The 16,639-nt window shown below is 47.6% G+C and overlaps 1 protein-coding gene across 1 annotated transcript in view; it reads left to right on the forward strand.

The window, feature by feature from the left end:
• LRMDA (leucine rich melanocyte differentiation associated) overlaps positions 1-16,639 on the forward strand; it is a 1,311,384-nt gene that overhangs the window by 16,266 nt on the left and 1,278,479 nt on the right. The gene's annotated exons all lie outside the window — the stretch shown is intronic.

Here is a 16,639-nt window from a genome sequence, read left to right on the forward strand (position 1 = left end):
AAGGGAATCTGTCACCCCATTTTTGGCCTATAAGATGTGGACACCGCCATCAGGGGCTTCTCTACAGCATTCTGTAATGCTGTAGATAAGCCCCCGATGTAACCTGAAAGATAAGAAAAACGAGATAGATTATACTCACCTGGGGGTCCGGTCCGATGGGTGTCGTGGTTCGGTCCGGCGCCTCCCATCTCCTAGCTATGGCATCCTCCTTCTTACTTCTGCCGCGGCTCCTGCGCACGCGTACTTTCTCTGCCCTGTTGAGGGCAGAGTAAAGTATTGCAGTGCGCTGGCTCCAGACCTCTCTGACTTTTCCCGGCGCCTGTGTACTGCAGTATTTTACTATGCCCTCCACAGGGCAGCTAAAGTACGCCTGCGCAGGCACCGCGGCAGAAGTAAGGAGGAGGACGTCATCTCTAGAAGATGGGAGGCGCCGGACTGAACCTCAACACCCACCGCACCCGACCGCATCCCCTGGTGAGTATAATCTAACTTGTTTTTCTTCTCTTTCAGAATGCTGTAGATAAGCCGCTGATGGCGGTGGCCGCAGCTTATAGGCTGAAAATGGGGTGACAGATTCCCTTTAAACATCCTCTCCATTCTCAAGAACACTGCAATCCGTTGCCATTGTCTTGCAGTGCTGTGCTTACAAGCGCTTTGCTATTTTTGCTATTATAGACTCTATAGCGTGCTAATGTAGTAGTTGTTTTTCTAAACTAAAACCCTCAGTATTCAGGTTAAATTGTCGCGTTGGCACTTTGAAATAAATAAGTGGGTTTGGGCACTCGGTCTCTAAAAGGTCCTTTGTTTTAAGAATCTGTCACCTATTTTTAGCCCTATCAGCTGCCGGCACTGCCATCAGGGGCTTTATCTACAGCATTCTGTAATGCTGTAGATAAGCCCCCAATGTAACCTGAAAGAGAAGAAAAACAAGTTAGATTACACTCACCGGGGGGGGTGCGGTGGGTGTCGCGGTCTGGTCCGGCGCCTCCCATCTTCTAACGATGACGTCCTCCTCACCTCTGCCGCGGCTCCGGTGCAGGTGTGCTTTATCTGCCCTGTTGAGGGCATAATAAAGTACTGCAGTGCGTAGGCGCCAGGAAAGGTCAGAGAGGTCCGGCGCTTGAGCACTGCAGTACTTGACTCTGCCCTCAACAGGACAGATAAAGTAAGCCAGCGCCGGAGTCGCGGCAGAAGTAAGGAGGACAACATCGCTAGAAGATGGGAGGTGCCGGGTGAGTACAGTCTAACTTGTTTTTCTTATCATTCAGGTAACATTGGGCCTTATCTACAGCATTGCAGAATGCTGTAGATAAGCCCCTGATGGCGGTGGCAGCAGCTTATAGGGCTAAAAATAGGTGACAAACTCCCTTTAAGTGTCAGACCTAAAGACAGTTATGGAAACTAATGTAACTTAACTATAACGGGCAGGGCTGTGGTGTCGGTAAGCAAAACCTCCTACTCCGACTCCTCAATTTCTTTGACTCACACTCCGATTCCCTCATACATGGCTCATGTTTAAGTGATATAGTTACTGTAGTAAAATGGTAACATCAGGCTTTTAATCACTAGTATGATACAATAATCAAGGTATTGAGATTAGAAATGAGCGACTATTTCAATTTTCGGTTCAGATTACATTTGCCGATTAATTTGTCGAATATTTGCCGAACATAGCCGACTGCCATTCATCTCAATGGGAGGAAAAAGCAATTGCATGCACAATACGTTATAACGGCCCCAAATGCTGCCAAAACACATGAAATGAGGGACAGATTCCAGGAAAGTGTCCTCAATTCACCCACAGTACAAATTTTAGCATGGCACTGCAGCAATCAGCCATGCATGAGGTATCGGGTCTGGGACAGCATTTGCAGGTTTCAATTGAACGTCACAGTATGACGAAGTGGGTGAGGGATCGGTGTAAACCCCTTTGCTGGGAACCCTGATGCCACATGCAACACCTCTTCCTGCTTTCATGCTGAGCCACACTCAGGTGGCTCAAATATCAGTTTTGTAGACTACCTTTGTCAGAAAAATTTAAGGATAGTAATGTTTATGTCAGGAACACCGCACTGCACCTGCTCACTGAGCCAGTACGCGTGTCCTGAGTACAAAACTGTGCACAAAGATACCTGTGGAATGGGGCAGCAGTGGTGACGATGCATGCTCCAGGTTCACAGGACCTGAAGCACGTGACTGCTGAGGGCGTGGTCTAAACTCCAGAGAGCTAGGAGCTGAGGAAAACTCCTAGAGAGGTAACTACAGGACAATGTTACCAAGGGGCATAGACAGAGACAGAAACCAGATCAAGCCAGGGTCAACGCACAAGATAGCATGACAGTACCAAAGGGTTAGGCAGAATGGATAGTCAGGACGTAGCAATAGATCAGAAAACCAGAACGGGCAATAGACGGTACAATAGGGACAAACTGTAACAGAGTAACGATAGCCAGGCCAGGAGGTCAGAACCGGAAAAGACAATAATACAAAAACGAGAGACGGAGTGCAGAGTGAGAGGACAGACCGGATCATACACGGGAAGCAATGCAGTGCACACGCACACTAGGGGGTCAGACACACAATCAGAACAACATTATAGCTGACAGAGAACTCTGGTAAAGAGTGAGTATAAATACCCCTCCCAGACCCAGAAAGAGGCCACGTACACTTAACCCTGTGAGTGCAGGGCAAGAACACTGTCCAAACCCTGACAGTTTAGTTGAGTACAAGGAGGTGGAGGCCTGATGGTGTACGAGGCCTACTGCTACAGGCAACACACATTAAGGAGACCCAACCAGGAGTGTTCACATTTCCAAAAATTACTGGCAAACACCACCAAAGTGGCATCAATTTCACCATAGTAAAAATAGTTATAATATGGGCCAAAAGTTCATCCACTACACCCAATACAGCAGATGGACACCCACCAGGAGTGTTCACATTTTAAAAACTGAGTGCTTGACACCACCAAAGTGGAATAACTGTCACCAGAATAGAAATGGTATATTTGGAACCGAGACGTCTTCCACTACAGCTAACCCAACAGATGTAGACCAACCATGACTGTTCACATTTCCACAAATTTGTGTCAACATCAGCAGCCACAGCAGGCACAGAAGCCACACTAAAGATATCACAGTGTGCATTTACGTGACATTAAGGCTATGTGCCCACGTATGCAGAAAATTCCTGACTAAAAACCCCGGACTCCTTCCCAGGAAAAACGCATTTTTTTTTTGCGCGTTTTTTACGTGTGGTTTTTTTTTTTTTCCAGAGCATCCACATTCTCATAGAATATAGTTGGAAATGCGTTTTTTCCGCAAAATTATTGAACAAGCTGCGTTTTTTTCCGCGATGCGTTTTTTTTGCGGAAAAAAACGCATCATGTGCACAAAAGTTGTGGAATGCATTATAAAGAATGGGATGCTTAATGTACTGTATGCGTTTTTTTAAGTGTTTTTGCAAGGAAAAAATGCTTAAACACAAAAAAAATGCTTTTTGTACAGTCTGCGATTGGGGTGCAAAAGTCCTTGAAGATCCATGACTTGTTCATGAATGAACGGTGGTCTACACTTTCAGGGGAGAGCCGGCTTCACTTAGCCGTCAGGACACCACCAGCAGCGCTGAAGACACATTCTGAGAGAATGCTGGCTGACGGGCACGATAAAACCTCCAAGGCGTGTGAGGCGAGCTCAGGCCATTCATCAATTTTGGAAGACCAAAATGTGAAAGGGTCCAAACCCTCCCTGATAGTATTGATATTTTGTTATAAATACTCCGGCACCATCCTCTCCATTTGTTCACCACGTGTAAAGCCCCCTTCACACATAGCGAGATTGCTAGCGATATCGCTAAAGCATCACCGATTTTGTGACGCAATAGCGATCTCGCTACATGTGACACTTACCTCCGACCCGGCTCCCCGCTGGATATCGCTTATCGCGCGAGATGGTCCATTTCTCGTCACCGGCTTCTTGCTGGCGCCGACGAGCAACTCCATGTACGCTGTCGGTAGACGTCACCCTTGCTGCGTGTGACAGGTAAGTGACGACCGCTGCTGCATGTGAAATCCGTCTGCAAGTCTGGGCTGCAGTAAGACAGCACCCCGAGCAACCCCGATACCCTTTACCCCTATACAGGGATCTGGATTTACAGCAGAGCCCAGGAGGCGCTGTCTGAATATGAGCAGCGGGCCAGAGCAGGACGGTCGCCAGAGAGGGGTTAAAAACAGACCAAAAGCGAAGTCAGGTATCCGAGTCTTAACCAGGCGGGCAGCAAAAGTACAAAAGCGGCAGGCAATAGCGCAGTCAAATTTCAGGCCGAAGTCAGAATCATAAACCAGGAGGACAGCAGAGGTACAGAATCGTTTGGCCTGAATTTGACTCTGCTTTTGCCTAACGATTCTGTACCTCTGCCGTCCTCCTGGTTAATGATTCTGACTTTGGCCTGAATTTGACTCTGCTTTTGCCTAAGTCAGAATCATAAACCAGGAGGACGGCAGAGGTACAGAATTGTTAGGCAAAAGCAGTGTCAAATTCAGGCCAAAGTCAGAATCATAAACCAGGAGGACGGCAGAGGTACAGAATCGTTAGGCAGTAGCAGAGTCAGAAATCCAGGCAAAGGTCAGAATCAACTATAGTAAATCACAAAGTAGCACGCAGGGGAACCAAGAATATATCCGGCGGCTTGCAAGCCCAGTCCCAAAGTATTTGAGAGATCAGGCCATCTCTCACAGGCTCCTGGCCTGCTGATGTTATCAGGACCGCCCCCAGGACCAGTCCCGATGATGATGCACCAACCCCTTCATGACTGACAGAGGAGCGGAGTCTGCATCCATGTCTGCGCAGAAGCCCTTTCACTGTTGCCGCCATCGCTCAGGCGTGAACCACTGCGCCTCCCAGTGACCGAGGCAGGAACAGCAGGCCCTGAATTCGACAGTGTTGTGTCAGTCCGGCGCCTCCTGGTGGCCGAGGCCTGGACAGCATGCCCCGAGCCCGAGGGCGGCGTGACAGTCCGTCGCCTCCTGGTGGCTGAGGGCGGAACAGCAGACCTCGCGTCTGACGGTGACGTGACACTGCATCGCTGGTGATATCTGCCTGTTTGGCAGCGCACTAGCGACCATTTAGCGATGCACCAGAGATCCTGACCGGGTCGTATCGTTGTTGGGATCGCTGGTGCATCGCTAAATGGAACAGGACCTTAAGACTTGGACTGTTGTGCTGGGCACAATTTGATCTAAAAAAAAAAAGTGTCAAAGGAATCATAGAAATTGCTTCTTCCTCTTCCACTGCTGATGCTAATGTTTTGGCGTTGACGAATTGACGTGTCAGAGGTCGGAAGTCTACAGTTGCAATGCGAACTGTGTGCTTCAATGCTGTCATGGAGAAAAGCTCTCTTATTGTTGTGTAAAAGCATGTTTCGATACTCCAGCATTCGTGGGGCCCTTTCTAGGGCGAGAAGCATCTGGAAAAATTTGGTTTTATAATGAGGATATAACAAAGTGGCAACCCAGAAGTCAGCATTATTCCTAATCATAACTATATGGGGATCATGTTGCAGATAGTGCAGCAAGAAGGCAATCATATGTTTGGCTCTAACATGAGGTCCAGACCCATGCTGTTTTGGTGGCTTGTAACAATGAGGCTTGTTTCCTCCGTCCCTTTCCGGCAACCATGAACAACAGAGAGGGGAGGATTATCCTATTCATCTGACAGTTGCTTGCCCATCACCTCTTCCTCCTCCTCCTCCATTTGTTCTTCGGATCTTGCACCTTTGATAAGTTTGTCTGTTATCACCAGCCCCCCTCGATCGCAGTAATCCACCCTCCCTCGGCACCCACCTGTATGACGACAGTCTTGAACTTAGAGACAATGTTATTCTTTTCCGCATCCTCCTCTGCTTCCTTCTCTTCTTCTGGGACCACCACCTCCTCCTGCAGGCTATTCAAAGTCTGCTCCAGCATATAGATGACCGGAATAGTAATTCTGATGATGGCATCGTTAACGCTAACCATCTTAGTAGCCATTTCGAAACTGTGCTGAAGGGTGCAGAGGTCCTTAATCTGTGCCCACTCTGTAAACGTGATATGCACCATGTCCGTACTGCGCTGTCCCAGGCTATACAACATGACATACTGTGTCAGGGCTCATTGCTGCTGCAACATGTGCAGAGTGGAATTCCACCGTGCCAGCACATTGCTTATCAACCTGTTAACTGGTATGGACCAAGACCTCTGTATCGATGCAAGTTGATGGCCAGAGGGGTGCGAACGGCGGAAATGAGCACACAGCTTACAGGCTTTCAGAGAAGCTCACCCAGGCCAGGATAGTGGCTGAGACAATGCTGTACTACCAAGTTGAGGACGTGAGCCATGCAAGGCATGTGTGTGTGTGTGTGTGTGTGTGTGTGAGCTTGCCTTGCCGTAGGACTGCCACCAGGTTCGCTCCATTATCGGCCTTCCCTGGATGCAGGTTCAGCGGAGACAGCCATTGATCAAACTCAGCCTGAACAGCTGTCCACAATTCTTCAGCTGTTTGACTGTGATCTCCAAGACATGTCAATTTTAAGACTGCCTGATTGCGGTGAGCCTTGGCTACGCAGTATGGAGGTGGTGGGTGTTCACTCTACACTGTTGGAATAGTGTCTTGTTAAGGCAGAGGTTGAGCGCGCAGGTGGAGGCCTAGAGGAGATTGAGGAGGCAGAAGCAGTGGAGGAAGTGTTAAATGTAGAGGTTTGTCCTGCAAGCCTTGGGGATTCCAAGACTTGTGCAGTAACTCCTGTCCCTACAGCCACCAGAGTTACCCAGTGCCCAGTCAGTGAGATATAGCGCCCTTGGCCATGCTTTCTTGTCGAAGTGTCTGTGGTGAAATGTATCCTAGCAGACAGAGATTTTGTCAAGGAATGGGTGATGTTGTCTGCGACATGCTAGTGTAGCGCAGGCACAGCTTTCTTAGAAAAGTAATGGTGACTGGGTAATTGGTATTGGGGAATGTGATGGCCATCAGCTTTTGGAAACTGTCTCTATTTACCAGGCTGAAAGGCAGCATTTCTGTGGCCAACAAATTGGAGATGGTGGAGTTCAGCCTTTGTCATGTGTAGGAGGAAAGAATCTTTTACGTGACCACAATTGCGAAACCGTAGGCTGGCTGCAGTGCTGAGAAGAGGGTGGAGTACAGTGAACTGGAAAAACTGCCGGGCCGTGGGAGAGGTGCAGGCAGAGATGTTGCTGTGGATTGAGAAACTTGTGGTGAGCTCGTTCTGAGATGGGTCAAAAATAACAGGCATGTCTACTTCCGTTACCACTGAAGTCTGCCTCTCAGTCAGCGTGACTGGAGCAGGTAAAGAACCTGAGGTTCTGCGGTCAAAGATCTGCTTCTCAATAGTTGGCATGGTAAGAGAGGAGGAAGAAGCAGCAGATGCGATTCATAGGGCGGCTGATGATGGTTGAGATCCGCTGGTCTACATTTTTGCAGCAGTGGGATTCCCACAGTAGAGCATGTTGATTGCGCATGTGAAGGCTCATACATGTAGCTGTCAAATTATTGCACTTTTTACCTCAACTCAGTTTTTTTTTTTTTTTTTTTTTTGCAAAGTTGGAAGATTGCGTGAGTTGGCTCATCCTATGCAGTGTCAAAAAATACGCAGGCAAGGCAACTCTTGCCACCCCTGCGAGCTGCAGACCCGCGGATGCTGCTGGTCATAGGCACAGTTGTGGCTGAGGATGCATCACTTGTCATGGCTGCATCACTACGTGTCCGTGATGGACGGTGCAACGTAACCTCCTTGTCTTCCTCCTCAGATGACCTACTCAGCTATGTGCCTCTATGTTCACACCAACTGGGATCTAACACCTCCTCATCATCATCGTCCTCTGTCTTATCACATTCCTCGCCCTTGGAGTCACCCTCCACCTCTTCTTGCCTTGACAGCACAGTACAGTCCGTGTGAGCCTCAGATATCTGAGTCTCATCAGGATCACATCTCCCCCAGAGTTTAACGTCTGATGACTAGGTCGGGATGCTGTTCGGACTATACTTTGTCCTGCCCTGGATCCAACTAAAAAATTTGGGGCATCGGTGCAGATTTCCTCCTCTTGACCCTGCAAAGCTTTTGAGTACACTCCTGATGAGCATGGCATAGAATGTGTGAACAGCTCTTCAGATTCGCCCATCTGTTGTTCCGTACAGTTAGTTGAACAGTTGGATAGTTGGGACCCAGGAGGAAGCAAGGAGAATTTGGGTGCCACCTCTGTGGACTGTGCTAGGTGTGATGTTGAGGTGGAGGAGAGGCCACTTGAAGCTGCACTTACCATCCACTCGAGTAGATGCTTCTTCTGGGCATCGTCGACAAGGTGTACCGCTGTGCGTCTGCCAAAGAAAGGTAGTGGTGTAGCCTGTCCAATAACATACCGTATTTTTCGCTTTGTAAGATGCACTTTTTTCCCTCAAATTTGGGGGGAAAATGGGGGTACGTCTAACAATGTGGATGTCCGGTGCTTGCCACTGCGCTCTGTCCCCCGATGTTTGCCGCCGCCCTCTATCCCCCAGTACTTGCCTGCTTGCTGCCACGCTCTCTCCTGTGCTGCGTGGGGGGCTCTGCCGTTCCATCCATGCTTTCCTGTGCCTGTGCGGTGGATTCCTTCCGGGAAAATGGCCGCCGCGCAGATAGAGATCTCTCGGCACTGAAATCTTGGGAGATGAGATTTCGAGGGCTGTGGAGTCGGTAAGCTAAACCTGAGACTCCGACTCCACAATTTCCCTTATACCGACTCCAACTCCATGACTCCGACTCCCACATATTTTGCTTATATTTAAGTGAAAAATTTTATTATAGTACAATATGAACATCGGACATTTAATCATTTTTATGATACAATAATCAAGATATTTAGATAGAACATAATATATGTTTATTGGAATACAACTTTAGAACACAAAAAACTGTAATAAATTGTAAATATGTAATATCGATTACATATATACTGTGTGTGTGTGTGTATATATATATATATATATATATATATATATATATATATACATACATACATACATACATACATACATACATACATACATACACTATGACTTCTCTCAGCTAAGACAAAGCTTAGATCCTCAGGCTACATTCACACCATGGGCGTAGCCAGGATCAAACCTAGGGGGGGCATGGAACTCATACTGTTCCGCAGAACCTCATACTGCACACCCCTACACTTGAAAATAAAGCCTGCACCTTAAGAAGATGTGTTGATGAATGCAGTCTATTTATTCCAACTATCAATTGATGTTGATGTGTTGCTGAAGACGTCCTGGGCATCCTTTTGGGCAGCTATGAGGTGTACCTGACTGGTGCTAAAAAAAAAAAAGGAGTGTTAGTCTGTGTGCTACCCGGCTTTCATTCTTTTTGGTACAGATAAGATATGGATAGACAGATGTGGATAAATGGATATATAGAGCAGATTTCTAATTTGTTTTTGCTATTGAAAACATTATCTATGAGCTCAAAAATCTTTCAGGTGATGCGGTTTTTTAAAAAGCTGATCTGCATTTGCAGCTGAAAAACGTATCCTCGAAAAACGCTGTGTGTGAATGTAGCCTTAGATCAGGAATAGAACAGCCATTTATAGGACATTTCATAACTTTCCCAAATTCCTATGAAAAAATATTCAGCACATTCTGCATTGACTTACGGTACCCAATTTATTATATATTTTAGGAGTCGGAGTCGGTCCATTTTACACCGACTCCGACTCCACCACAATGAACTCCGACTCCACAGCCCTGGAGATTTCAGCGCTGCAATCTCAATCTTCCGAGATTTCAGTGCCGAGATCTCCATTTGCGCATGCGCGGCGGCCATTTTCCCAGAAGGAATTCACCGCACAGGCACAGGAAAGCATGGATGGAATGGCAGAACCCCCATGCAGAACGGGACAGAGTGCGGCGGCAAGCAACGGGGGACAGTGGGCGGCAGCAACTGACAGCACCAGGGACAGAGCACGGTGACAGCAACACTGGGGACATAGCACAGCGGCATCATCGGACACCCGCAGTGGCGTGCCACACATCAAAACACCCCCTCATCCCAGCAGCAACGTTCCACACCCGGTAAGCAATAAAACGCATGGATTATAAGAAGCACCACCATTTTATTAAAAAAAAGTTTTTTTCCTATTTTTCTCCTCAAAATTTGGGTTGCGTCTTATGATCCGGAGCATCTTAAAAAGCGAGAAATACGGAGTTGTCAGTTGTCTTTACATAGGACATGACGTTGCTTCACTAGCGCTTTCACAAACATTACTACCTACCCCACGTACACCTTGAACACCAAGCCTAATTCCCTTTCCATCACGGCCTCGCTTTTTCCCAGTCTTGTTGCTCAGATAGTGTGGTAGGGGTACAGTAATGGCAACACAAAATTAGGTTTTAAACTCTGCACCACCACTGCAAACAGCTGAATTTCAGCGACAGTAAATTCAAAGTTGAAATATGGCGTGCTGTAACGTGTTAGTCACAGAAAAAAGAATTGCTTGAGTGTGGATGAGGCCTGTATGACAAAGAAGTTATGCTACAACCAATTTTAAAGTCAGGTCCCCTACTGTATGACACTAGAAACAGAAGAATTTGTTTGGGGCCTATAGATCAGGCCTCTATAACACACTAGATGCTACAAACTATTTTTAAAGTCAGGTCCCTTACTGTATGACGTTAATAACAGAAGACTTTTTTGTGGCCTATGGATCAGGCCTCTACAGCTTAATTTCAACCCAACCAAATGACAAAGTGTGATACGGCGGGTTGTCTAACTTTTTGCAAATGAAAAATTATACGTTTTTTTAATGTGTCTTAGGTCTGTAGACAGTTTTATATCACCACAGCACTAAATGAGAAGGTGGGATACAGCATTCTGTTTAATATTTTTTCACTAGCTACATGTGAATTAGAATTCTATACTCATGCATGGAAAACAATAGAAACAGTGCACAACAAGTGCCCTGCTGGTTTTCTTTGTGGACCTCAGTAATATCCAAAAAAGAAAAAAAGTGCTGGAAGGTAAATTTAACAGCCACACTGGACGGTAACTCACTACACTATCTGACTGTTGTACAACTGCCTAACTAAGGCTGGCTTCACACTTGCGTTGTGTAGTGCTGCGAATGGCATCCTACTTCCTTCTTTCTTTATCCATTAAGCCCCACACACTGCCGCACCTCTTCCTTCAGCTCCGCCTACGTCTGCATGCGGCCTGTGTACCCTATCTTTAACATTGGGTATGCAGGCCATGCGGATGTATGCTGACACATCCACATGTGTCGTTTTGACATTGTGCCGAACGCAACAAGTTGCATTTCTCTAATCCCCTCCACGACAGCACACTGGAGGTTGCCTCCCTATCCTAATTAGGGACAGGAAACAAGAGGTTAAATAGCCCTCCCCTTCCTCTAAACCCCAGTGTTTTCCTGTCCCTATAGGAATGAAGAGGTTCTGTGTGCTCCGTGGATAGGGCCGACGAGATCCCGGAGTTTTTTTTACCTGGGAGCCATGGTCGATCGTCCCTGACCTTCCTCCCCGGATGCTGCTCCTGCCGCTGACGGGACCCACACCATCTTCTGGCGCTCCGGCAATGCTGGATGGTGAGTCTGGCTGGGGGCCTCCCGTAGCTCCTCAGCCCAGGATCCGCTCCCCCCCCGCGCGCCGCATGCTCGTCTCTAACCGAGCGGCATGCACCGGAAATGACGTTCACCGCTGGGCCCGAAGGCACGACGTCACTTCCGCCCTGCACTCCATAAGGTAGGACCAATGGCTGCATGATGGACACGTCTTCCCTGAAAGCTGCTTCTGCAGAGCCCAGCACAAACCCTGGCCCAATGAGTACACTTGGAAAAGGGTATATACCTTTTTGGTTTAGGACCCATCCTTAGGGGCCCCCCTCCTTTTCTCTCTTTTGGGGAGACAAGGATCCTACACCAAATACGGAAGAAAAACCTTCAAGCCGCAAATGCGCCATCTGTAGGAAAATACTCCCCTCCAATTATAAAAAGACCTTTTGCTAGCAATGCACGGCAAAAATCGTCCGGGATAAACAACCATCCCTGATAGAGGAAGAAGAGGGATGGTGCGACAGGAGATCCAGTCATCCCTGGCTACCTTTTCCCAATCATTCGGGGGGGGGCCCTCAACCTCAAGGAAGAGGAAATATGCCCCTGAGGACATCTCAGATTCTGAACCCGAGTCATCGGTTTCAGCGGATTGGAGGGAAGAGGGTGAATTAACCCCAAGCCAGACTGAAGATAAGAAATGGTTCTTTTCCTCAGATGATATGGAGGAACTACTCTCAGCGGTCAGGAACACAATGGGAGTAGAAGAAGATAGATCATCCTGCATCGAGTGGGGTGGTCTATTTGGCAGCCTGAAGTCTAGGAAGAAAATGGTTTTCTCTATCCATGATAATATCCAGAATCTAATCTTGGAAGAATGGGAATTCCCGGAAAAGAAGCTAAGTATCCCAGGCGAAATGAAGGATCGGTTTCCCCTGGATGAAGAGGCCGCGAAACCTCGGACTGAGATTCCTAAAGTAGATATCCAGGTAACCAGAGTAGCTAAAAAACCTACCCTACCCTTCGAGAACTCCTCGCAGCTCAAGGACCCGCTTGACCGAAAGATGGATAGTCTACTGAGGAAGTCCTGGGAAGCCTGAGCAACTTCCTTAAAAACAAATGTTGCATCAGCCTGTGTAACTAGAACCCTATACCTCTGGCTTCAGCAGCTAGAAGACCATATAAAAAGAGGAACTCCGAGAGAAGATCTCCTAACCTCTTTACCGCTTCTACAGAAGGCAGCGGCCTTTTTAGCGGACTCCTCGGCAGAATCAGTCCATATTGCGGCAAGAACATCCTTACTTTCCAACACCACCCGAAGGGCCTTATAGCTGAAAATGTGGATTGGAGATATCCTATCAAAGTCAAAATTATGCTCTATTCCATTCAAGGGCGAATGCGTATTTGGTCCAGCACTGGACGAACTATTAGAGAAGGTGACTGACAAAAAGAAAAATCTCCCCGAGCCGAAACCGCCCAAGAAAAAGCCCTATCACCCATCCCAGGCTCAAACCCCTCAATACAGGGGTAAACGAAAAACAGGGCGATAGAGCTACCCAAAAGGTGGAAGAGGCAGGAATATTTTTCACGACTCCCGCTCAGACAGAGATAAGAAATTACACCAAGCAGGTAGGGGGCAGAATTGCAAACTACTTCCCGAGCTGGCAGAAGATAACCATGGATCAAAGAATCCTAGACTCGGTCAGATGGGGAGTAAAAATAGAATTCTCCTCCAGCCCCCCTCAAAACCTGGAAGTTACACATCTTCCTTCGGCAAGACTTCAAAAAGTTCTGCATTCGGAACTCCAAAAGATGCTATCATCAGCAGTAATCTCTCCTGTTCCAGAACCGGAGCAGGGTCAAGGCCACTACTCCCGGCTGTAATTAGTAAAAAAGGCAAGTGGGAAATACCGGGTCATCATCAACCTAAATAAGCTGAACCAACATGTCCGGTACCAACGCTTCAAGATGGAATCGATAAAGACCACGATACCATTGATCGGAGAAGACTTTGCCACGGCCACCATAGATCTCCAAGAGGCCTACTACCACGTACCCATCCATCCATGTCATTGGTGATATCTAAGGTTCGCAGTCACTCTAGACGAAGAAGTGCACCACTTCCAGTTCAGAGTTCTGCCTTTCGGCATATCTTCGGCACCTCGAACATTTACAAAAATAATGGCAGAAGTGGTAGCATTCTTGAGAGGAAAGGAAATATGTGTCGTCCCTTACCTGGACAACCTCCTGGTCATGGCTCCTTCCAACATCACTCTAAGACAACACCTGCAATGAGTCCTGCAGACCCTGGCATCCCTGGGCTGCATGGTAAATTGGTAAAAATCGGACCTGAATCCTTCAACCAAGAAGGTCTTTCTTGGGATCCTCCTAGATTCCCTGAACCAAATATCCTTTCTTCCGTCCACCAAGCAGTTAGGCGTGAGATCAAATGTTCGGACTCTAAAAAGTCAGAAAACAATGACCATAAGGTTTGCCATGCTAACATTAGGGTCAATGACTTCCTGCATCCAAGTGGTCCCCTGGGCCCAGGCCCACTCAAGGGTACTCCAGAGATATATCCTATCCCGCTGGAACAAAGACCCGGAGACCCTCAATACGAGAATCTCCCTACCCCAGCACGTAAAACTGTCTCTCAACTGGTGGCTCAACCAGGGAAACCTAGCAAAAGGGACACCCTGGATACAATCTCCCATGACGTCAATCACAACAGATGCCAGCAAACGCGGTTGGGGAGCAATATTGCCTCATGGAGTCTTCCAGGGACTCTGGCCCAAAGACGTGGAAAAACAATCTTCCAATTACAGAGAACTAAGAGCGGTAGAAGAAGCCCTACAGGTAGCAGAAACATCAGACCAGGGAACTCATGTCCAGATTTACTCTGACAATATGACCACCGTGGCCCATCTACGTCATCAGGGCAGCACAAAATACGGAAGCTTGCAAAACGTGTCAGCACAAATATTCGGCTGGGCAGAACGCAATCTCCAGTCCCTATCAGCTCTCCACCTGAAAGGATCCGACAACATCGAGGCAGACTTCCCAAGCAGGACAGACTTAGATCCAGGAGGATGAAGTCTCAATATGAGAGTATTCCATGCCATAACCAAAAAATGGGGTCTCCCAGAGGTAGACCTATTTGCGGACCGGGAGAACGCCAAAACAAAGCTGTACTTCTCCATAGAACCAAACGAGAAACATTCAAGTGTGGATGCCTTGGCTCACCCGTGGAGTTTCGGACTGGCATACGCCTTTACACCAATTCCCCTAATACCAAGAACTCTGTAAAACTATCCTCATCGCCCCTCTCTGGCCAAAAAGGAGCTGGTTCGGAGCCCTAAAACGGATGAACTCTGAGGGTCCCCTGATCCTACCTTTTGGACCACGACCTTCTACATCAAGGTCCCATCCTTCTCCCGGCTCCCCACAGCTTAAGCATGGCAGCCTGGCTTCTGAAACCACCATCCTGAAAGCCATAGGCCTCTCAGATGCGGTGATATCTACCTTACAGAAGAGTAGGAAACCAATCACGAACGCCATATATTCCAAAATATGCAAGACTTTCTTAGCATGGTACGGATCCACTCATATGGATCACTTCAACCCAGACTTAATAAAGATCCTAGATTTCCTACAAGACGGATTATTCAAGGGTCTGAGACCAAGTACCTTGAGGGTCCAATTATCAGCCCTGAGTTTTTACTTCAACCAAAACCTAGCAGAGCATCGCTGGATCAAGAGATTTATGTCAGCAGCTTCCAGAATCTGTCCAAGTAAGTCCAGCGTGGTCCCACTTTGGGTCTGGTATATAGTACTAAAGGGTTTAACGAGCCCTCCATTTGAACCTATCGACCAGACCCAGATAGATAAACTATCCTGGAAAACAGCACTACTCGTAGCCGTTACAACGGCAAGGATAGTGGGCAAAATTCAGGCTCTGTACGTCAGAGAGCATTATCTAAGAATTCTGGACGATAGACTAATTTTCCGGCTAGACCCTTCCTTTGTGCCAAAAGTGTCTTCGGATTTCCACAGGTCCCAGGAAATAATGCTGCCCTCCTTCTGTGATAACCCAAAAGAAGAGAGGGAAGTGGGATTCCATTCTCTGGATGTCTGGCGAGCAGTCCTGGTCTATTTGGAAGAAACAAAACTCTGGAGGAAAGATCAGAATCTTTTTGTTCAGTATGGCGGACCGAACAAAGGGAAAAAAGCATCCAAAAGCTCCCTGGCTAACTGGATCAAGAAAGCAATCACGGCCGCTTATAAAAATCAGGATCTACCTCCTCCGGTATCCCTGAAAGCCCACTCCACTAGAGTTGTCTTTGTCTCCTGGGCAGAAAAGGCTAATGCATCCATCGAGCAGATCTGCAACGCTGCCACCTGGTCTTCAGTCCATACCTTCACTAGGCATTATAGATTAGATCTTATGTCAGTACGAGATCTAGCCTTTGGCAGGAAAGTCCTGCAAGCCGTAGTCCCTCCCTAAACCATTATTCTTTGGTATACCTCCTGTGTGCTGTCGTGGAGGGGATTAGAGAAAATAGAACTACACTTACCGGTAATTGGGTTTCTTAGACCCTCCACGACAGCACGGGTAATTTCCCCCCCCTAACAAATTTTGTTCATGTGACTTCTATGAATAAATAATATTTCAAGCATTCACTCTGTGGTCCTTGGAAAACACTGGGGATTAGAGAAAGGGGAGGGCTATTTAACCTCGTTTCCTTTCCCTAATTAGGATGGGGAGGCAACCTCCTGTGTGCTGTCTTGGAGGGTCTTAGAAACCCAACTACTGGTAAGTGTAGTTCTATTTTTGTTGCGGTCTGAGGGTGCGTCAAAACGACATCGGCATGGCCTGCTTACCCAATGTTAAAGATGGGGTACACAGGACGCATGCAGACGTAGGCGAAGCTGAAGGAAAAGGTGCAGCAGTGGGTGGGGCTTAACAGAGGAAGAAAGAAGGAAGTAGGCTGCCATCCACAGCCCTGCCGAACGCTAGTGTGAAGCTAGCCTTAATAGTTAAAA

The sequence above is a fragment of the Dendrobates tinctorius genome, unplaced genomic scaffold, assembly GCF_039654945.1.
Source record: "Dendrobates tinctorius isolate UK_male_01 unplaced genomic scaffold, ASM3965494v1 ptg000028l, whole genome shotgun sequence".
Lineage (NCBI taxonomy): Eukaryota > Metazoa > Chordata > Amphibia > Anura > Dendrobatidae > Dendrobates > Dendrobates tinctorius.